The sequence below is a fragment of the Schistocerca piceifrons genome, chromosome 1 (assembly GCF_021461385.2).
Source record: "Schistocerca piceifrons isolate TAMUIC-IGC-003096 chromosome 1, iqSchPice1.1, whole genome shotgun sequence".
In the NCBI taxonomy this organism is placed as follows: Eukaryota; Metazoa; Arthropoda; class Insecta; order Orthoptera; family Acrididae; genus Schistocerca; species Schistocerca piceifrons.
Window position 1 is genome coordinate 309,921,540 of NC_060138.1, and position 24,894 is coordinate 309,946,433.

Consider the following 24,894-nt stretch of genomic DNA (forward strand, 5'->3'; position numbering starts at 1 on the left):
AAACATGGTGCCAAAGCCATAATACTTGGAGCATGATGCAATGGAAGAACGTAATTTGGTCGGATGAGTGTTGTTTGACGCGGTTTCCAACTTTTGTCCGAGATTTAATGCCAAGAGTGAAACATGGTGGGGGTCGGGTGATGATTTAACAGCCATATCGTGGTGGCATTCCTTCGGTCTCACGGTTACCCTGCAAGGATTATGTGACCAGTTTGGCTGATGAGGCTCATCCCATGGTACGATGTTTGTTCCCCAATGATGATGCTGAGTTTCAAGGCTGTTATGAGTGCCAACAGCTTTCCCTTGCCGTATTAGGCATGGAAAAGTACTGTGTTTGTGGTATTTCCGCAGTTTTTCCCAGCCTCTGTGTATCAGGTGCAGTGGTGCCGGTGCCTCTTTTATCAAGGCTGGATGGGATGGTAGGTCATCCACATGATCGAAAATCCGAAAATTCAGGAAAAATAATTAAAAAGTCGTTGGTCAAATGTCATAACCAGTCACACTATACACTTTATTTCACTACACCCACTATAGACTTCTAGAGGTTGGATGTAAAATGAGTTTGAAAGTCGGATCACTTTTAAATCTCCCGCTTCACGGTACGCGCAGAAACCGAGAAGAAGGAGCCGTCGGCCGTCCACGTTGTAATTATGACATCACACACTGTTTTCGTCCGGCTAATGAGAGAAACTCTTACGTTCGCAGCTAGGAGAGTTAATTATGGTGCTCCAAAGATGCGCCGCACTCACTACTTCGAATAAGATGTCCCTGAAAGTGCTCAAGAGAACCAGATGACGATCACCCGAAACATTGTCCATGCTGTGGGCTCCTGTAGAACACACAGCTAGAATTCATAATCTCCGCTGTGTGCCTACCGTGCAAGATGGAGTTTTGCAAATGATCCAGTCTCCAAATGTATTATACATCCAAACAGCACATTTCCGACTCTGGATACATTCTCAAAACTTTATCTATTAAGTCCTCTAGATGCCTAAAATAGCAATGTGAAATGTCTTCTGTTCTTGTGTAAACGCACAAATTGTATGTTACTGTCACATAATTTTTTAGCAGATATTTAAAAGTAAACTTAAATAATCAGTAACTTCCTTTTAACCAATATTCGGATATCACTTCCGTGGATCGTGACCTCCGCACATGCCAAAATGTCTGCGTCAGTTGGTCCATAAGCACTATCATCGTTGTTTATAGACGAACAAATAGAACTTCTTCATCGGTAATCATACCGTGGCCAGCGGCATTGTCATTTCTTAACCAGTCATTTACGTCATTGATACTTACGCCTGAGCGTTCTGGTGTGTTTACTAATGCTTCAATGAAATCCGACGGGTCGACATTGTCGCTAGCTTCGCTATCTAATGGGCAAACTTCGTCAGTGGACTTGCAAACGGCTGGTATAAAGTTCTCCAGGACTTTATTATTATTGACTTGCCAACATGATCCAAGGCAGATACAATCATGTAATGACTTTTATGTCGTTTATAAACCTCAGAAATGTTATCACACGATTTTCCCTCTAGTCTGCTACAAGCTTCCTCAGTAGCTGCCTCTAATAAACATCCTTAATATTTTCCAGTACTACTTGGTCCGCTAGTTGCAACAGTGCCATTAAACAAGGCAGTAAAAATGTAACTTTTATGCCGCAAGGTACTGATTCTTCTACATGCGGATGTGACGGAGAATTTTCAATCAACAACAAGTATCTTCCAAAGAAATATTCTTTTTCATTAATTGTACAAAATGTTTCCTCCAGAATTTAATGCAAAGAAGTACCAATAGACAAATGCTTGTGCTTACACAATATGCTATGAAATTTGACGAGGGAAGAGGCTTTATTAAAAATAAACTGTATTATAAAAATTACAGAGTATCATTGTGCAATGCATCCGACCATTAAAATAAAAAGTCTGCACCTCGTTAACGAAACAGAAACAAGACTTGCCTCCAACCGCATACACCGCACCCACGCAGTCTACCCGCTAAATTGCAACCCATGAAATGAAATGAGCGATTGTCATCAGACATAAACAGAGCTACCTGTTTGGTTCACATCATCTATTCAGTGGCCCTAGTTCAATAATAGGTAACGAGGAAGGAGGTTACATTAAAAATATGATACCATGTAACCAAAGGTATGCAATACCAGCGTACAATGCAAACAGGTCTACAAATCGCTAATAAAGCATAAAACACACTTTTTCTAGGTCGACACACACAGTGTGCTCACACAAACTACCCACCAAACGGATACACGCTGATCGGTCCACAACGACATGCCAGGAAATAAAAAATACAACAGTTGTCATTGGATATCATCACCGCTATTGTTTAAATCTGTCGCTTTCTCCTGAAATATCAAGCCTGAAACCGCAACGCCACTGCCCGCCTTTGCACTAAACCACATGAAATAAGCGATCTGGCGATACATTCATTGCTTTTTAGCTGTCCCGCGACTCTTTCAACTTTCCTTTATCATGATTTTATAACAAAAGTCTTCAGTTTCTTTCGGATTATTGTTCCAAACTGACACTGTTGAACTTCCAGCACCTAATTTAGCAGCAATGTTTTTCATGAAGAGTCTTTTGTCGATCTTGTGCAGTGCATCTCACTAATTCGTGAACACTAGGGCGTTTTTTCTCTTTGATTTCATTTTACACTCGCAACAGGCGAGGACTCGCAGTAGTGTTTTTATTCTGAAATACCCTGCCGTCTTGGAAAACAGGTTCACCATTGTGGAATAAATGTTGCGCCATGGGATTAATGTAATCACCAAAATGGTCACATAACCATTGGTAGTAACGGGAGGTTGCTGAGTGACCGTGGGGCCCATATATTACTACGACAAGACCGCCCAGATAATCCCCCAACCCCTGCCATGTTTCGCTCTTGGAACGTAAACTCAGCCATAAATTGGAAACAGTATGAAACAAGACTCAATGCAACCAACTGATTTTCTTTCATTGCTCCTTAGTCCAGGTTTTATGGCTTCAGCATCACGTTTTCTGTTACAGGCATTTGAGTGATTTAGGAATTCCAAGTTGCCCTGCAATTCGCTGTTTCTGAATCTCCCACCGTGTTGTTTTGGCGCTAACACAATTCACGAGTGCGACATTCAATTCTGCAGTGGCTTTCGCAGCTGTCGTCTTATTTCTCGTCACAGCTCTCTTCAATGACCACCTGTCAAGATCACTCAAACCACATTTTCATCCGTGTTGTGATTTGGCGGATGATATTTTTCCAGCTTTCCCTGTATTCGGTACAAATCTTTAATTCGATTGCTCTAGAAACGCAAAACACTTCGGCTACCTTGGGTACTGAAGCACCCACCAAACGAACACCAGCAATTTGCCCACGTTCAAATTCACTCACCTCCGACTTAATACGCTCACGACTACACAGATCACAGTTCTGAACAGGTTTGACACTGAAACGTCTCTGTGGAGTCGTTGCATAAGACTCTTGTCTCACTGGATTCTGTGCATCCTATTCTGTCCACCGCCTGATTGCGGTTTAATTTATTAACTCTCCCAGAAACTGAGCCAACAAACTAAGGATTATTAAATGATATTATGTTTGATTTTTTTTTTTTGTTCCATAGGAAATCGTGACCTGTATTTATTACGTTTCTCCCTTCACACAACCCTATGTTTGCGTGAATGTGACTGAATGAGTGTTTTTACGTGTGGTTTCGGGTTTCTTTTGTGGGGGACGCTGAGTTGGTTGTCGTCTGCTAGGAGCAGGTGATGTTTGCTTCTTGTCTGGAGGGTAGCACAGGATAACCAACTTAGGATCCCAGTACCTGGCCCGATAGGTTGACACCTTTTCGTCTGAGGTTGATTTGTCTGTCAGGTTGGTGGCGTAAGCCTACCCCTCCGGTAGCTTCCGTTGCACCGGTAGTTAAGCGAAGCTCGGTGGAGAAAGGAAACTCTGCAGCTAGCGGTTGGTGAGTACAGTTCGTAGCTCCTAGAGAGGGTTTCTGCCTTGCGAGTTAATTTTATTTCGTGACGGCAAAATCATTCTGGTATTGCACCATTAAAATTTCTTACATTTGTGCCTGGTTTAATGTCTAATTTCTGAACAGTTAACTTGTAATCAAGTTTACCACGTGCTGAAGTTCGGCCGTTCGTAACCGGCAGGCGCGGGTTCCATGTCGTGTATCTACTATACAAACCTTGCGAATCGGATAAATCTCTTTCCAGGATAGTGCATGAGCATAATGGTGAGGTGGCCGAGCGGTTCTAGGCGTTTCAGTCGGGAACCGCGCGACCGCTGCCTCGGACATGGATGTGTGTGATGTCCTTAGTTAGGTTTAAGTAGTTCTAAGTTCTAGGTGACTGATGACCTCAGAAGTTAAGTCCTATAGTGCTCAGAGCCATTTGAACCATTTTGAGCATAATTGTGATAGGTATCTCTCTGAACTATTTCTGTCGTGGGTATGTAGATGGAATGATTGGATTATTGTGTTTCACTTTCCTTTTGTGTGTTTTTCCTTTTTAATTGCGCGACTCTACAATTTTTTGCAAATTATTTAGCTAAACTTTTTTATTCAGGCACCAGTCATGTGTATTCATAGAATGTGCATCAAATTCAGTAATGAAACAAATGTGTTACATAAAAAATACTGCGTCCTTTATCTTTCTTATTGATGCCAGTTATCAAATTAATTTTCTAATCCCTGATTTTTTAAAGTTAATCTGCCTCCTTGTAATGATCAAAAATGGAAGAAAAAATCAAAGAGAACGGTGCACTGTCTCAAAATTAAGAAATTGTCACATTTAATTAAGCTCCTTGATATACGACATACAACGTTGTTCATCTTGTTAGTTTCTTTAAAAAAATTGTATTCTTATAATTAAATTCATAATTTAATTAAACTGATAATTTCCAGTTCGGTCTTTTCTTAATTGTTAGGAAGGGCTTGGGCTGGTGGAGACCCTGTAATTTTTAAATTTATAATTGCCCTTGTGAGGTGGCTTAACCAGAAATTGTGGACAAGGGTTACATCTCCATTATTCGTGGTACATAACGTATGTCGAGCCTTGGCTAGGATCCGTTTACAGTTCACCATACATACTTTACAACACTTGCATTGTGTTGAGGACATTTTTTAGGTGTTGTTCGTGGTCAAACATAACAGCGCAACTTGTAGGTTTAGCTATCATCCACATTTTTTTCAAACGAGTATTTCTAGCGTTGTTTCCTCATTTTTACCCAGCCCCTGTAAATGACTAGTGACAATTTTAGTCCTGTCTCGCGCCTCAGCGCTTATTTAGACTGATGGTATACGTGGTAGCAGTGCATAAGATTAATCCGAGACCGCCAATAAACAGTTTTGAGAAAGTCAGCTGAGCGGTAGGTCGCATAATTTGTTTCGAGCGCAACTTATTGTTAAGTGCATGTGGACTTCGGGGGCGGTCGTCTGACGCTTCGGAAGTTCCGCAACATGGACGGTAGGAGCATCTCACACTTTCAACTATTTTTTTTTTCTAAATGCACTTTACGCTGATAACGCTGAAACCTTCCCGTCTCCTCTACATCTCTTTCGTTGTTACGCAATAACCGTCTCCTCTATATCTCATTTGTTACTCAACCTTCCCTTCTACAATAACCTATGAAACCTTTCCTTTGGATTTCTATCTCTTGCTTAATAATCAAAAATGAAATCTTCCCTTTGAAATTTATTCTCTTTCTCAGTCTTCGCAAACAAATTTAATTGCTGCTTATTAAAAGTGATTTTCCGATTATTTCCACGAAACATAGAGAGTGTCGTCGTCGTGGCCCTCAGTCGTCATCTGCAATAACCCAGAACTGTTCCTTACCTTTTATACTGTTATTGGATCGCCATCTGACTGTTACATCGAACTGCGACATGAATATATTTACTCTGTTTTACTATACTCTAAGAGCTGCTGGTGGGCTTTCATAATAAGTGGCTGTATTTATTACCAAAGCTGACGTTATTCTTTAATAGCAAATCTGACGTTATTCTTTAATTAATTTGACTGAAGTTACGTAATTCATAACTTTTTCTTGACAACAATAAAATTTTTGCAAAGTTTTACGTTGATCTTAATCAGTAACGCAACATTGCTGGCAAAAATTAATTATATTCTGAACACGTTTCTTCAAATATTTACTGCTGGTAATGAAATGTTTTTACAAACGTTCAAATGGGACTTATTTTTTACAATAATCTTACAACTAGCATTGCGCAAACATACCTTCAGTAGTCCTGAGTTTCGCAAAGAAAATAATTCAATAATATTAGTTACTCTTATGATAATAGTTAGCTGATGTCTCTGTACATCCGTTTGTAATCTCTTGTAAATCATAGCTGGTGGCTGGCAGGCACACTGCCCCTCTCAACCCCTCGCTTCAGACCTGCTACCAACTCACTTCACATCTCGCTTACTACTGACTTCCTACGAACGCTTAAGTGTGGTCTCTCATGCCAACAATGCTTTCTGGTGCAGACAATCCCTGCTACCACAATTATTTCCAACATGTTGTTGTTGTTGTAGTCTTCAATCCTGAGACTGGTTTGATGCAGCTCTCCATGCGACTCTATCCTGTGCAAAGTTTCTTCATGTCCCAGTACCTACTGCAGCCTACATCCTTCTGAATCTGCTTTGTGTATTCATCTCTTGGTCTCCCTTTACGAATTTTACCCTCCACGCTGCCCTCCAGTACTAAATTAGTGACCCCTTGATGCCTCAGAACATATCCCACCAACCGATCACTTCTTATAGTCAAGTTGTGCCACGAACTCCTCTTCTCCCCAATTCTTTTCAATACCTCCTCATTAGTTATGTGATCTACCCATCTAATCTTCAGCATTCTTCTGTAGCACCACATTTCGAAATCTTCTATTCTCTTTTTGTTCAAACTATTTATCGACCATGTTTCATTTCCATACATGGCTACACTCCATACAAATACATTCAGAAACGACTTCCTGACACTTAAATCTATACTCGATGTTAACAAATTTCTCTTCTTCAGAAACGCTTTCCTTACCATTGCCAGTCTACATTTTATGTCCTCTCTACTTCGACCATCATCGGTTGTTCGCCAAATAGCAAAACTTCTTTACTACTTTAAGTGTCTCATTTCCTAGTCTAATTCCCTAAACATCACCCGACTTAATTCGACTACATTCCATTATCCTCGTTTTGCTGTTGCTGATGTTCATCTTATACCCTCCTTTCAAGACACTGTCCATTCCGTTCAACTGCTCTTGCAAGTCCTTTGCTGTCTCTGACAGAATTACAATGTCATCGGCGAACCTCAAAGTTTTTATTTCTTCTCCATGGATTTCAATGCCTACTTCGAACTTATCTTTTGTTTCTTTTACTGCTTGCTCAATATACAGATTGAATAGCATCGGGAAGAGGCTACAACCCTGTGTCACTCCCTTCGCAACCGCTGCTTCCCTTTCATGTCCCTCGACTCTTATGACTGCCATCTGCTTTCTGTACAAACATTAACAATTTCTACTTAATCCTATTAATAAAATATAAACATCTTTCATAAATTGCGGTTTGACAACAGAAAATAGACGTCTTACAACGCTACCCTACCGACATCAGTGTATTTCCGTTCAGAGATTCTTTTCTGACGGTTTCTATGTCGTCAATTCCCACAACAAGGAGAAAGGATTATGGCCTGTTTTGTTGCGCCAGAGCCAAAATTCGCTTCGCGCAGATCGACCTACTCTGGCACTGAAAATTAAGTCTCGTACGGAGTAAAGAACGAGGCACTCTCCTGTAATACCGCAGCGGGAGTTTTCCCCGGCCCGCAGCTCCGCGCGCCCCTTTTTATCACTCGGCGTACGAAACAGGCGGGGCGGAAGCACACGGGTGTGGCCGTGTTCCACAGCGCGGCGACGTCAATCCGATGAACACGACGCTCAGTTCGCAGCCAGCTGCTAGAGCGCCCACTAGCTGACGTCGAGAGGCTCTATTACTAACTCGCTCGTAAATTTTAATCCAGGATACAAAACAAATTTCCTGCCAATTTCCTGCATCCACGGCGGCGGGCGCGCCTATCGTCTGCTCCCTCAGCCTGTGGCTCTGCTCTCGGGTTTCTGCACTGCATACACCCCTCCCCCCACCCCCCAGCCCCCGCAACCCTCACGCATTCCCCCGTCTTTTCGCTTTATTTCGGTTTCAGTAACTAACTAGAGAGCGAAAAAAATGGAGAATCGAGCAGTTCTCTCCCTCGTTCCGAAGGCTGCTATTTTTAGCCGGTCCGCGTGGAAATTCTTGCGTTTCACGTTACGGGGGTAAATATGATTGCGCGGCGCACTCCTTTTCCTGCGTTCGGTCTTTTCCGTAGTTTTTTTTTCCTTTCCCCTCTTTTTATTTTCAGCGGGAGCTCCGACATTCTCGCTCCCCCCACCAGCTCCTTTGGGCGGCCCCGCGCAATCAAGAGGCGCCTACAAAAGCTTTATAGGCGGCCTTTATACGCCGCAGCCGGCACAGCTACTGATTAATGCGACGTCAGTCGGATGAAAAGGCACGCGGGCCGAGCGTCGAACGCCGGCGAGGGGCGGGGCCGACCGCCAACAATCGCGCCTGTGTATCGCTTAATGAAAACTTTCTGCCCGCCATTCCGCTGCAGATTGATTCCGCGGCCGTCAGAGGGCGCCCACCACTCGAGAGCCTGAGCGCCTCATTAATTATTACGGCCTTTGTTTCCGCCGAGATGGCTCTTTCGGAGCCCTCGGTGTAGGAACGTTCTAAGTCGGCAATTTCGCAAGCGCCTCACGCCATCTCACGGCGGCGCGCGATGGTTCTCGAACGGGCATGTTGCTCAGAATCAGCGGCAACCATGAACGCTCAGAGTTAAACGCTTCGTGAAGGTCAGTGTTGTCGATCCACTACTTAACGTATTCCAGGCCGCCTCACCTTCCGATTCCGTCAATCAAAAATGTTCAGATGTGTGTGAAATCTTATGGGACTTAACTGCTAAGGTCATCAGTCCCTAAGCCCACAGCCGGCAGAAGTGGCCGAGCGGTTCTAGGCGCTTCAGTCTTGAAAAGCGCCACCGCTGCGGTCGCAGGTTCGAATCCTGCGTCGGGCATGGATGTGTGTGATGTCCTTAGTTAGGTTTAAGTAGTTCTAAGTTCTAGGGGAGTGATGACCTCAGAAGTTAAGTCCCATAGTGCTCAGAGCCATTTCAACCGTTTGAACCCTAAACCCACATACCACTTAACCTAAATTATCCTAAGGACAAACACACACACCCATGCCCGAGGCTGGACTCGAACCTCCGCCGGGACCAGCCGCACAGTCCATGACTGCAGCGCGTTAGACCGCGTTAGACCTCACCATTATCCTGTAAGGGCTTATTACACTACTGACCATTAAAATTGCTACACCACGAAAATGAAGTGCTACAGACGCGAAATTTGACAGACAGGAAGCGATGCTGTGATATGCAAATGATTAGCTTTTCAGAGCATTCACACAAGATTGGCGCCGGTGGCGACACCTACAACGTGCTGACATGAGAAAACTTTCCAACCGACGTCTCATACACAAACAGCAGCCGACCGGCTTTGCCTGGTGAAACGTTGTTGTGATGCCTCGTGTAAGTAGGAGAAATGCGTATCATCACGTTTCCGACTTCGATAAGGGTCGGATTGTAGCTTATCGCGATTGCGGTTTATCGTATCGCGACATTACTGCTCGCGTTGGTCGAGATCCAATGACTGTTAGCAGAATATGGAATCGGTAGGTTCAGGAGGGTAATACGGAACGCCGTGCTGGATCCCAACGGCCTCGTATCTCTAGCAGTCGAGATAAAAGGCATCTTATCCGCACGGCTGTAACGGATCGTGCAGCCACGTCTCGAACCCTGAGTCAACAGATGGTTATGTTTGCAAGACAGCAACCATCTGCACGAACAGTTCGACGACGTTTGCAGCATCATGGACTATCAGCTCGGAGACCATGCCTGCGGCTACCCTTGACGCTGCATCACAGACAGGTGCGCCTGCGATGGTGTAGTCAACGACGAACCTGGGTGCACGAAAGACAAAAAATCATTTTTTCGTATGAATCCAGGTTCTGTTTAGAGCATCATAATGGTCGCATCCGTGTTTGGCGACATCGCGGTCACCGCACATTGGAAGCGTGTATTCGTCATCGCCATACTGGCGTATCACCAGGCGTGATGGTATGGGGTGCCATTGGTTACACGTCTCGGTCACCTCTTGCTCGCATTGACGGCACTCTGAACAGTGGACGTTACATTTCAGATGTGTTACGACCCGTGGTTCTACCCTTCATTCGATCCCTGCGAAACCCAACACTTCAGCAAGATAATGCACGACCGCATGTTGTAGGTCCTGTACGGGTCTTTCTGGATACAGAAAATGTTCGACTGCTGGCCTGGCCAGCACATTCTCCAGATCTCTCACCAATTGAAAACGTCTGGTCAATGGTGGCCGAGTAACTGGCTCGTCACAATACGTCAGTCACTATTCTTGATGAACTCTAGTATCGTGTTGAAGCTGCATGGGCAGCTGTACCTGTACACGACATTCGAGCTCTGTTTGACTGAATGCTCAGGCGTATCAAGGTCGTTATTACGGCCAGAGGTGGTTGTTCTGGGTATTGATTTCTCAGGATCTATGCACCCAAATGCGTGAAAATGTAATCACATGTCAGTTCTAGTATAATATATTTGTCCAATGAATACCCGTTTATCATCTGCATTTCTTCTTATTGTAGCAATTTTAATGGCCAGTAGTGTAATTTTCCCTCTCTCCTCTCTCACACTGGAAACATTCGGATTCAATCCATTTTCCGAGAACTTGACGCCAACTATCCCTTATTATTAATTCTTCTACTCTGCTGTGCTTGTATTCACACATCTCCCACAACTTACACGCTTCCTACATCTGACCCTAACGAAACTGTTAGCTCCCCCTCTAACTGACGGCGGAAACCGCTTTAACAGAGATGGTCTTTGCCCCTCTCCATTTCTCATCCTTTCTTTCTTGGTTCGGTGTTCCCCTCCCCAAATCTTCCATCCCATATATTTTAAACAGCATTCTCCCTCACTTACTGCTAATATCAAATAAGTGAAATTTTCTGTTTTTGAATAGACTGTCGTCAACCGATCATGTATAAAAAAAAAAAACAAGACAACCATAGTTTGCTTAAAATCTCAACTGTAGCAAAGCCGTTTCCGATAATTTTTAAAAATATGTTTTTCTGGAAACCATGTTTAAATGGTTTATAGATATCATTGGTAGAAGAGCGGCAATGTATAGCTGCCCCCTCACTTTGGCCGTTATGGGCGAGAGAATGAAATAACATACAGATAAACGTGAGGAAGTCAACAAGTCGCTGCCTCGTCATTTTGGTCAAGCATGTGGGAGAACGAAGTAACAATAAATAAAAATGGTGTCACTACAGCTAATTCACTCCTATCCTCTACCAGCCGACACAGTGACTGTTTCTCCTGGGTGGTCTTGGGTTTAAAAAAATGTAAACTAAATATTACGATAAATTTTATAAAGAACCGACAAGTCACGCCAAGGAAGAAGATGGACACGTTATTCGATGGACTCTTGCGCTTCAATGCATGAACCGTCTTTGCTTTGACATTCGCTTATGTTATCTGCGAGAACGTTCTTGTGTAAACCTCATCTTGCTGTACCAGCTAATAACGTAACTTGCACTTAAAACTAGAAAAATAGAATGGTTATTTTGTCGAATGAATTTGTGTGTGGGGTCAATCAATTTTCAATCTGATACCTGGATTGTCCTGAGTAGATATGGGCCTTAACAAAGAATTTTCATTGTTAGGCGCCATCTTAGAAAATCTTTAACATTTTTCTTTTAGCTGATCTACGAGACGTGCCGTCGGTTACGACAATTAACTTTCTTGCAGACCCTACGAGCCCGTCGGCCGCTGATAATAATTAACAATTTTTACTTACAGCTTTTCTTTAAATAACGAGATAACATCCCAAGCAGAAAATGTCTGGTCACAGGATTCCAGTTCCATTATAGAATTTCGTGTGTAGATGCTATCCTTGTTTTCTTGTATTGGGGAATCTAGACGAAACCACGATATTAAGTTACGTATTTCAGTAGTTTACATCGAACAGACTTGTGAAATATTCTCTAGTGCAATAAGCACACGACTTCTCACGAGCCTGGAATAATATCTGTGGTGTTAGGTAAAGAAGGAAAGGGCAATTAATCATCGGCGATTACGTAACTACCCTGAGAACTGAGCTAGTTTATTAATTACTGATGTGTGTTGGGCTAATTTAAAAGATATTGCACTATTGAGAACATTCTTTTAAGTAATACTCATAAAAGTGTTTTCAGCCGCTACTATTGACTCATTAAGAATCCGATTACATTGGCAGACTGCTGTATATTTTTTATATATCACTGTTTCATATTTTTACATTACAACAGTTCCCACATCTCAAACGCCTGGAATACCGTTACCAGTCCTGCGACTTCAGGTGGGTAGTCCATCCTCTAATACACTTGCCTACTGCTGCATCTTCATCAACAAGTCTCACTTTACTTACAGACCAGTCTTCGTAGACAAGACCGCTAACGCACGCCTGTGCGGCAGGCCGCAACTCGGAGGTGAGCCTGTTGATGCCGATCTGTCCGTCGGGTGTGAACGTTAAGCTCGGCGGCCCCTTTGGTGCGATTCGACAAGAGTAAGCTATGTGGTGGCACCGGGTTCCACCCTCTCCCTTCTCTCGTATTTGTATTTCGTGGTAAGTGCCTATAGCGCCAAACTGCCAAGGTCCTCACACTACTTAATCTAACTTAAACTAACTTACGCTAAGGTCAGCGGTTACCACGCGCGGCCCCTTCTCTCGCCATCGTCGCAAACACATACATAATACAACAAACGATGGAGAAAAGAATGTTTGCTTATGCTAAAACGTTAAAAACACTTTTCTTGAATTATATGGTAAGTTTACAGTGTTCCCCTTTTCCACTATTTAGCACATATTTTCCGCGTTTAGCTTACGAAATTCGTAACCAAACATCAAACCTTCTCTCGACAGGAATATGCATTTCAGTTCATTTACGAGAAAAAAATAAAGCATGTGTTAAGGCAAATTGCACCTGATGATGGACCCACAAGGTCCGAAATGCATCGGGCACTTAATAAAACACGAAAAGTTGTGACTGAAGGCGTTTTTTAATTCATACTTCCAGTGAATTGAATACAATCGCGTTCGAAGCAGGTCAGTGAACCCCTTCCTGTGGGACTTCTCTGCCAACTGCCATACGACATTTTTAATTACCGTATTTATGTGTCCCAACAGTTCCAGACCGTATGTCATTCCTGAGATCTACAGTTCGTATCGGCTATAACTTGCCGTGCCTCTTTCACTCTAAATGAAGGCTCAAACCCACCTTTTCCTTGTATCAATAACTGCATTTCTGCCCTATCCCTCCTTCCCCCCTCCCTAGAACGTACATCTCGTCGTTTAACCCTCCCCATATTCATTCTTACATCGCTTCCTTTCCAATCCATCTGTATCCAAATAACTCGAATAGAAAATATTACTAGAAGATCCCACCCCATTATCCGTACAGGTCTTATGTTGGCCCACATCACCTCATCAATATTAAGATCATGGTTTTCATTCTTATAATCTGCGCGACTCCCCCCGTCGGAGGCTGAGGTTCGAGGCCTCCCTCGGGCATTGGTGTATGTGTTGTCCTTAACGTAAGTTAGTTTAAGTTAGATTAAGTAGTGTGTAAGCATAGGGACAGGTGACCTCAGCAGTTTGGTCCCACTGGAACTTACCACATACCTTTCCATTTCTGAATGCCGTTGCCAGCTGCCGGCCTTGAGGTGAGGAGGCATAAATAATAGATAGATAAAATCTGTATGCGGTTCACAGCCACAAGTAATTCATTTCGCATTTACGTTCGCCAACATCGCTTACATTTGCAAATTACAAAGAAGATGTGAGAAAACGGAAACCCTTCTAAAATTACTCCTACCAGAAATGACCATGCTCATATAATACGTCCTATGACACGTCATACGACATGTCTCTAATGAAATGTACGCAATACCTCATGTATGTAAATTCTGAAGTAACGGAAGCCATGAAAGTGTAGCTGTTCCTATAATTAATTAAATATCATGACCACACAAACTGAGTCGACTACAATACTACAATTCATCAAACAAACAACCAAGACCCCACAATGGCTTTACTATACCATAGCGTACAAATTCTGGTATGTTAAAAAAATGGCATGCAACATGCCCTGCCAGATTCAAAGATTTCACGTGCTGTAAATGTTTCACGACAGAAAGCAGTTACTGTTTCCTGATTGACTGTAGCCAGCTAGATTAATGATAGACGCTACACAACATGCACATTTTACAGGACCTTGCAATAAACAACAGGGAACTCGACATATAATTTTGACAAACAAGCAAAACGCAGAAGTAACACACACGGCAGCTAGAAGCGGGTTTCCAGCATCGACTTTGAAGTGTTGAGATGACCACCCGGAAGTGGCATTGGGAAATCGCTTTACGAAATCCGGTTTTGGGAGCCCCGTGTAAATGGGGTGAGTGACTGATAGTCAACGTTTCATCCCAGCGCAGGCAGGAATTCTCTCCCACGCCCGTAACTATGCGACAGACAATGCTGTTTGTACTACGCAGTCGACTGCTGTAACCTACAGCAACAATTAAACACGTCTGCAATTACGGTATTTACTGGACATCACGTATCAATACAACTTCGATCGCTGAATCCTTGAGTCAGGGTAAAAATTGTAGTCCACACTAAAATTAACGACATAAAAAGTTAAGCGTCAGTAATAACTGACGTTGTTCAGAATGTTCCACATGACATAGGCCACTGTACAGTAGAGCAGGTATCCAGCGGAAATGTTTCCAAGCCAATCACCTGCAGTCTTGCACTACTGATAGAGTCAATGTACAAGGTGGTTATAATTAAACTTTCGCACCGTCCTAACGTATACGTTCGTCGTACGTCCCACATTGATTTCTATGGATATTACAGGCTGTGTTGCTTGTCTGTTAGCACTGACAACCCTAAGCAAAAGCCGCTACTGTTGGTCGTTGGGTGAAAGCCGTCGGCCACTGCGTTGTCCGTGGTGAGAGGTAATGCGTGAAATTTGGTATTCTCGGCACACCTTTGGCACTGTATACCTCGGAATATTGAATTCCTTAACGATTTTTGAAATGGAATATCCCATGTGTCTAGCTCCACCTATCATTCCCTGTTCAGAGTCGGTTCATTCCCGTCGGCTGGACATATTCACGTCGCGAACACCTGAGAACAAATGACAGATACGCCAATGCACTGTCCTTTTGTACCCTGTGTACGCAATACTACCGCCATCTGTATATGCGCATATCTCTACCCCATGACTTTTGTCACCTCAGTGTACATCACGCTGTTCCTGCAAAATATGGTTCGGCGGTTTATCGACGCTGTTGAAGTCAGGGGTTGTTGGCCTCTACGGTGGTGGTGCTCAAAAATGGTTCAAATGGCTCTGAGCACTATGGGACTTAACTACTGTGGCATCAGTCTCCTAGAACTTAGAACTACTTAAAGCCAACTAACGTAAGGACATCACACACATTCATGCCCGAGGCAGGATTCGAACCTGCGACCGTAGCGGTCGCGCGGGTGGTGGTGCAACCGAGCTCGCAGACATCAGGAGATTAGCATTTCAGCAGCCTGGTGCGGCAGCAGTAGAGAGGTGGATCGATGCCTGACAGTCGTTCGAAGTAGCGCCATGACAGCGTCATTGTTAAAACATTCATTTGTTACCCAACAAACCACAACAGTCGTTACGTAGCTCGGAGAAGGCGGCGCTAGAGTTCGAAACAGCAAGCGGCCCGGCGTCTTGTAGTGCCACACGGCCAGTGGAACGATGACGACAGGGACTCAGCAGAGTCATTACTTCAGCAGCAGCTGACAGCCCGCAATGCATACTGGGTGCTCAATATGGGACGCCGTGGATCCAGCGTAACCTAGACGGCTCACACCAATGCTATTTGCCCATATGAGCAGAGGTGGGCAGTAAGGAGGTTGTCCACACGAGTGATGGCGGCTGAGCAACTGCACAGCCCTAGGCTCCAACTGTAGATCTCCAGGATTGTAGGCCAGCAGCGATGAGTTAGGATCGCAGATAGCCCATCTGTTAGAGAGAAGTCAGCAACATCGGACCAACTGCAAACAGCTGGGCTGCAGCTAGCCGTGGCAACATCAAGAGGATGGTGCATTGTTCAACCTCGTAGACCTGTAGACCACTGTAGACACATCATTTAATTCGGTAGTCAGCAAACTGCAATGTCTCTCTCTACAAATGGATAGTATTTATATGCGCTTGGCACATCTTTGTCTTGTTAAAGCATCGGTTCCTATCACGTAACCCACTACAAAGCTATTGTTCGGGCATGAGGCAATTGGTCACACTACCGTGGCTCTGTCTTTCTGTCGTGGCCAGCTATTGCGCTTCTGAAGCCTCTGATTGGCCATAGCTTGTAGTAATCCCCTTGAAACCTCATACACAGTCCTTACCACATCAGCAGGTAGCCCAGGATGTAACTTAGCCTGGCCATCGCGCACTGACCTGCTTCCAAAGCCTCTTGCGTTAGCTATGGGTGGTGTCTCAATTTTACACGGCCATGCCAAGAAAATTAATTGTGGCGCAAAACCGCAAAGCTGGTGCCCGAAAGCGCCCCAGAAGAGTTCCATCGTATTCAGATAAGGCGAATGTTTTGACCAGGACATCAACGTGAGTTCGCTTCACGAGCTTCAAAACATAATAGCACTATTATGGTCCTGTGACACTGTTAGTTAGCATACTGAAAGATGTCATCGCCATTGGGGAAGACATCAAGCCTGTAGGAATGTAGGTGGTTTGGAATAATGTTCACATGTAGTCCACGTAGTCATGGTGCCTTTGATCGCTATCACAGGTCCCATGGAAGCCCACGTGAATGTATCCATAACACTCCCCCATCCACATGCATACATAGGACGATGCATGTTTGGAGAAGCCGTTCATCTGGATGATTGCGTATCTGGACACGATAAGTAACCTACTGTAATAGGAAACGTGATTCGTCCGACCACGTGACACGTTTCCATTGATCTATTGTCCATTCTCCATGACGCGGTACTCACTATAGTCATAGCTGGCGATGTCGTTAGATCAACATGGGACTGTTTATGAGTCATCTGCTCTGCTATGTTCAGCAACGTCCGCTGAGCGGTGTGCATTGAAACACACCTGAAATAGCGCTATATTTGGTGTCAGACCTGCCACAAATCGCTATCTGTCTTCCTTCACAGAATGGACTAGCCTGCGTCCTCCACGTCCTGTGACGAGGCGTGGACGTCCAACTCATTGTCTACTACTCCTGGTTTCATCATCCTTCCAACAACTTTTTATAGATGATCGCGACAGTAGCACGTGAATAGTCGACTAGCAACGCAGTTTTCGAGGTACTGGCTCCCAGGCGCTGAACCACAAGTATCCGCCATTTGTCAAAATCGCTTATGTCAGCGGATATCCTCATTTCCAGAATCGCATGCGTGTAGCCTTGTGAACACAGCTGTCACCACCATGAAAGACAAGATTGTCTACTGTATACTTGCCATGAAGATGTAGAAGAAAGGGAAACACTTGGCCACTAAGAATGTCCTAATAACAGTCTCGGTTTATAGTCATTGTTCTATCATCTACAGACACCAAAGTGGGCAGTGTGCTCTTCCTAGGATGCGTGGAGGGAGCAGTAGGACAACAAATATTTTACTCGGCGAGCTCTTAGTTTGCTATGAAACCATTTGTGTGCCACAAGGGGCCGCTGTGTGTTCAGCCAGTATTTCGAGATGGGCCAGCATGCTCTTTATTCTAAGGGGTTATCTTCTGTAAACTGCATTGTTTTAAAACAAATTTCACTCTGAGAGGCCGACGTCGTGTATATGAAATTTGTCAGGGGGCTCTAAAGATGAATCAGAAGCCGAAACATAGCATAGTTTGCGTAAATTAAAGTGAAATGTGAAAACAAAATACCTTTAGTTGTCTAAATTTACAGTTTTATTTTATTTGTGATTACAGTTTCAGCGTTACATTAGACCGTCTTCGGGCCCCTGTCTAAAGACAACAATTACAACGTGTAAAATACATAACAAAAAGGTGGTGAAAATTTTTAAGGAATCAAATTACATACAATATTAACATCTAGTAAACGTATAACAAAACCAAACCGTACTATAATCGGAAGTCAAAATTACATATTACGCATAGATAACCACAGTGTAACGCTAGCGTTAATGGCCGTGAAACATCTCGAGCAAAACAATCACTGTCATATACTGATGAGTGCAGCCTGAAGGTAAAATATTCACTTAAATGTTGTCATACACACCTGTAAAACATAAAACCTCTTACTGGGGGTCAACTCCCTGTTACTACTTCTATCACCGTGTTCCATATGCTAGTAATAACTAACTAAGGAACATAAAGCTAAGTCAATGTATTCTGTCAATCATAGCTTCATAAGGTGCCACCTATCTAATAAAAACATTTTAATGAACTCAGCTGTTAAGCTAAAGCAATGTACCGTAACGAATTCCTAATAAGCAGGAAGTATTGAAATATTGTATGGAAATGGCTACAACCAACATTATCATGAAACTGAGAAGTTTGCTGGAAGGCACGCGTGTGGCTAGGTGATACATCGAACTATAAACTATGAAGTAATTCTAAAGGAGAGTACTGCAATGCATACTTAGTTCCTTAGGTAGACATTCATCTCAACGAAAGACACGTACCTCTGTATAACACGCTATATGCTTATTACACATTACCACTAATTTTATTTCTTTAAAAAAATTACACCACCCTTCCCTTATATATTTTACACTGTTATCTTCGTTGTCATGCACAGGGACCTGAAAATGGCGCAATGTAACGCTGAAACTGGTAGCACAAATAAAATAAAACAGGAAATTTTGACGGCTAATGGTATTTTGATTTAGCATCGTACATTGAATAGCAGAGGTCCTGCAACCATCATGTATAAAGTTGGACTTCCAGAAATCAAAATGAAGTGGTAAAAGTAAATAAAGAAAGAAGAAAGAATTTTGAAAATGCGAGAGAAGAGACCATCCAGCACCATTTCTTACTTTCTCATAAAGAAGCTTGTTTTCACATACTTTATCCATCTTCTACGAGTTGTTAAGAAGTTTTATCCACCTTTCATAAGCAAGCGCAATGTTCTTCGATAGCAGTACTGGTGAAACATGTCAATGTTTACGATGCTTCTGCGTGGACTACAGAGGGCTGAAAACATATACCACTGAGAGAGAAAGAGAAAATTAGCACTACGGACACATCTTTCTCAGCTCGTACAGCAGAGATCACAAGAAACCTTGAAACATGGTGTTAAAGAAAGTGATGTAATAAAAAGTTGAAGGGTTAGTTCCCGAGTAGTATGCTTTTCTTGTGACTCAGGTTGACCCTATTGGTGTTCCTACACAGAAAAGTTGATGGTGGCTGCTTCTGAAGTAATTTTAACACTTTTGTGCCGTTCAGATATACTAGAAATCATGTGAAAAGCTGAAAATGCAATACTGTGAGATTCCTTAGACGTTTATGGTTCAAATGGCTCTAAGCAGTATGGGACTAAACATCTGCTGTCATCAGTCCCCTAGACTTAGAACTACTTAAACCTAACTAACCTAAGGACATCACACACATACATGCCCGAGGCAGGATTCGAACCTTCGACCGTAGCAGCAGCGTGGTTCCGGACTGAAGCGCCTAGAACCGCTCGTCCACCGCGGCCGGCTAGACGTTTATGTCACTGTAGTCTGAAGAGTAGCACAATTGGAGGTCGATGGAGAAAGTGGTTAGTGGTGGCTTTGACCTATTTGAAGGAATCATCGAGCTATCAGCCTGAGGGGATCTTCTAAAACTTAAATGAGGATGGCTCAATGAAGATGGCTAAATAAGTCTAGTGTTCCATTCACTTTACCATGTCATTCGAAAGTGTCGTAACATACTACAGCAGGATCGAGATACTCTCGTAAGGCAAAGAACGACCATTAGATACTCGTATTTTCAAACAATGACTTCAAAGCCATTTGAACCCATTATGCAACAAACGATTAGTCGTGAGTCACTGTAGAAACATATGACAGTAATTTGCTCGTATAGCTTAAAACACACAGCGTTAGCCTGTGAGACAACCGTTGGTCTGCTACACGGGCAACCATGAAAGTGGTTTTTGGGTGGTTCTTCATGTTCGGTTGGGCAAATGATCTGCTAGTCCCAAATCTCCACTTCATAAAATACGATATTCTAACCGAGCTATCAAGAGCACCGGAGGCAGAATAAGCGCTAGGAAAAAAGCAAGCACAGATGTTTACTAGTCATGAAGATCTTTCATCAGCAAATACGAGGGTATTGTCGGCGACTATTGGATCGTTGTGGGTCATTACCCTGCAAAAGACCACGTATCGAATGAGTCGATGCGCTTCATCGAGCTGTGAGGCAAAGGGAAAAGGGAAACCGCCCACATGTTGACTCAACAACCAAATTGATTCTTGTTGCCCGTGTATGACTCAGGACGTGTGAAGAGCAACAGTACGTTGTGCTTTGTGTCATACATTGTTGATGATAGAAATGAGACATATACGTAACAAATGTTAAATAACTCAAGAAAATTGTCTTCTTCAAGTTGTAGATAATACCCGCAGTCGTCCATAAATTGTTTCATGACTCGCTTCAAAACAGGTAAATGAAATAATTGACAGCACTACAAATCAGTATGTACATAAGGCTATACACAGTATTATTACACACGTTACAGGCCTTTTATCAGACCACGCGAAGCATTCATGACTACTTGTTCTTCCTTCATATTTTCGCTAAAGGCCCTCTTCCTTTCTTCCATCAACTTTGGCCTTTGGGATTTAGGTGTTGTTTTCTCTGACATCACTTCCCATTTGCACACCTTGTGTCTATAGATAACTTTGTCCATGACGTCCGCTGAATCTATCTGAGCTCTTTCCAGATCAATTTTGACTTCTGTCATCCAGGGTGTAGTGATCTTGAGTCTCTGGATGTACCTGAGGATTCTGTTGGTGAGTTTGGTCTGTGGGAGCCTGCTTATGTGTCAATAAAATTTTAGTCGCCTCTTTCTAATGTCCGCTGCGATGTTGGAGAACTTCTCTGTGGTGTCCCTGGAGTGAAGCTTATATCCATCGTCCGTGAGTTTTGGCCCAATAATTCTCCTAATAATTTTTCTTTCCTATGTGAGAATGTTCTCAAGGTTGGCCTTTGTGTGTCTCAGTGTCTCACTGGCGTGCAGCACTCAGGTTTGATTACAGTGCTGTAGCGACGAATTTTGGTGCAGGTAGACAGACATTTCTTGTCGTAAATACCCTGTGTTTTGTATAAGGATCTCTTCATTTTCAATAACCTAGTGTTCTGGTCAATTTTCTCCTTCCTATCGGTTCGAGCACTTCACCTAGGTAGTTAAAGGGCGTGACCCTGTTGGTCTTGCCATACTTTGTCTTCAAATTTGGAATGTTTAATTTCGTGCGGAATAACTCAGTTTTCTGAAAGGAAATCTGTAGCCCTACTTTTTCTGCACACTCTTTGAGTACTTCTGTCTGTCTGATTGCTGTAGTTTCGTTACGCTCGTATCTGTGAGTAGTGCTAGATCGTCTGCTAGACAGCCGATCTCCATCTTGTCCTTGGGTCGTCCAAGTCACACTGCCTTCCAATGGCCTTGTATTTGCGGGTCTTTCTCCAGTTCCCTAACGACCTTATTCATCGAGCTGTGAGGCAAAGGGAAAAGGAGAACCGCCCACATGTTGACTCAACAACCAAATTGATTCTTGTTGCCCGTGTATGACTCAGGACGTGTGAAGAGCAACAGTCATATGCCACTCGACTACAGAGCAGTAACATAATCTAAGAAAAGCCTAACTGTCTCTTTCGTAATAATATATGACTGGAAGATGGCTACCGTATAACTTCCTCGTACCGCCTTTCTCCAATGTATCGAGTCTCTGCATGGCGCGATGGCCGCCATTGGTGGATCCTCCGCGTTAATAAGCCAGATCGGGCCGCTGGCAGCGGCCAACAAAGGCGGATGACCCCGCATCAAAGATGCATCTCCACCCCCTCAATGGCGCTGGGCTACGTCGGGCAAAATTGATGAGAGCGCGAAATGAAGCGGAACTCGAGACTGCCGGGATCCTTTTTTTTTCTGCACAAAATTCTCGGATTTTTTTGTATTCCTCCCCGCCCCCAGTCCCTCGAGAGTCCGGCCACGGCACGATAACACGGCGACGCATCCTGGCCGCACGCGACATATTCCCGGCGTATCATTATTCGGCGGCCGTTATGTCTGTCGGAAGTGGCGCGCGGATGCACACCTTCCCGTGGCGAAGACGTGACGACAATGCGGCGGTCTGCAGATAATTGATGATTTGTAACTGCTGGGCCGGGCGCCCGCCAGGAAATGGACGCCGCCTTCCGGCGGCCGCGCGCCGTCGAACGCAGAGAGAGAGAGGGGGTGCCGGACCCGTTTTTTATGCGCCACACCCGACTGCGTCTTACTGGCCGCTTGTTTTATAACTCCGGACGGCGGCTCCTGCTCGGGGCCCCTTTCTATCTGTGTGCATGCGCACTCCCCGGGCGAAATGGCGCGGGAACATCGCGATTAGGCTCGCCGGTCCGAGGGCCGAACGGGTAAGGGCGACGGCGTGCGCCGGGCGAGGCCGTGGGTTGGGGGGATAGGGTAGGGCAGGGTAGGGTAGGGGACGAGCAGGGCCAGAGCCCGCTAATTGTTTTCTGCGGTGCGGCCGCAGGGCTTTGCGGTCGCAGGCCGCAGGACGTGCATTAACGGCCGCTGTCAGCTCTCGGGCCGCAAGCGCACGCCTTGTAGTAGCAGCAGCCGCATTTGCCCCCGTGCGTACACACTGCGACCGGAAAAATACATCACTGTTCCGGTCCTATGGCAACATAACATACTTCCCAAAATGTTGCTGTTGTCTCAGTGGACTCTTTCGTCTGTGCCCTGATGTTCATATATAAACGGGCAGCGTGTTTGAATGCCATGTTGTAGCGACTAGTCTGTAGACGATGAATAATACGAATAAACTGAGAAAACCACTGCCTGCCACCGTCTCGCTATCATACAGGTAGTAGCATTCACCTGTTAATCTTTCTTCCTGGACCGAAGAGACGTCCTCACGTGGCAGAAGTCTGATTGCCTAATTGATTAATTTAGAGAAAAATGGCATATTATATATGGAAAACTAGAGAATAATGATAGCCCTTAGGAACGTTCATTTCCCCTAGAGAAAGCTCGAGAATAAGCCAATAAGAGCGATTAAATTTGAATATATATATATTAGCCATTTCCTGTCGGGTTCGCCCATATATGTGTTCAACACATTGCACACACTTCCTCCGCCCTCTCTGATTCCACCTCTGTCACTCTCTCCATCTCATCCTCCTACCTCTGTCCATCTTCTCCTTCCCACTATCTCTGTCTCTTCATCTCCTTCTCCCCCATCTGCTTCTCCCCCTCTTTTTAACCACCTCCTTCTCTCCTTGTACCGAGCGAGGTGGCACAGTGGCTAGCACAATAGACTCGCATTCGGACGGACAACGGTTCAATCTCACGTCCGGCCATCCTGATATAGGTTTTCCGTGATTTCCCTAAATCGCTCCAGGAAAATACCGGTATGGTTCCTTTGAAAGGGCACGGCCGACTTCCTTCCCCGCCCTTCCCTAACCCGACGAGACCGATGACTTCGCTGTCTGGACTCCTTCCCCAAACAACCCAACCCCATCTCTCCTTCTCTCTGTATATCTCCTCCTTCCCATTCTCTGCCCATCCTCTCCACACACCTCTCTCTGTCCATCTCGTCCGCCCCCTCTCCATGATGTCTACCTGTTACTTCTCCACTCTCTCGTCTGCCTAAACCTTGAAACGTCTCTGTGAAGTCGTTTCATAAGACGCTTGTCAAATTCGGTACAACTATCTGATTTTAGCTCAAGTCATGAACTCTCCCAGAAAGACTGAGCACTCAAGTAAGGCCTATTGAATATTATATGTGTGTTTTATTGTGGGGTTTCGGTTTTGTTTTGTGGTAAACGCTGAGTTGGTCATCTGTTGGGAGCAGACGATGTTGCTTCTCGTTTGAAGGAGAGCACAGGATGACCAGCTTAGGTTTCCAATACCTGAACAGAGAGGTTTACCCATCTTAGTCGAAGGCTGTATTTGTGTGTGAGGTTGGTGACGGAGGGCTACGCCTCTGGTAGCATCCTCTGCACGGGGAGCTAGGTAATCTCGAAACAGGAAGCGGCACTCTTCGTTGAACGCTTGGTGCGTACGGGTCGCAGCTCTTAAGGGGGGTTTCAGGTGATAGGAATCAGGTTGAATTAGGACTTCGATATGTTTAACTGGTGAAATACTTAAGAACTTCGGCTTAACTGAAGCGTGTGAAGCGAGTTATTTTTTTAATGATTTTTAATCTTATATTATGTGGAAATTGATTTTGTCTTTGTGTGTCGATTTTGTGCCACGTGTTTGGTAATCAATGACTCTTCTGATCCACCAAGGCACCGCAATAGGCTTTATTTTAACAGTTTGCTTGTTTAATGAGCTACAATTTCTGCAACAATATATGTTCTCTCGTGCGCTTTCTACAAAGCAGCGCAACAGTTTGAGTCAGAATGCACCACGTGCTCTACTTCGGCCGTTTGCAAGCAGTAGGCGCAGTTAGTATGTTAAATAATTATCGCACACCCTTGTGTATTGGTTAAACCTCTGTCC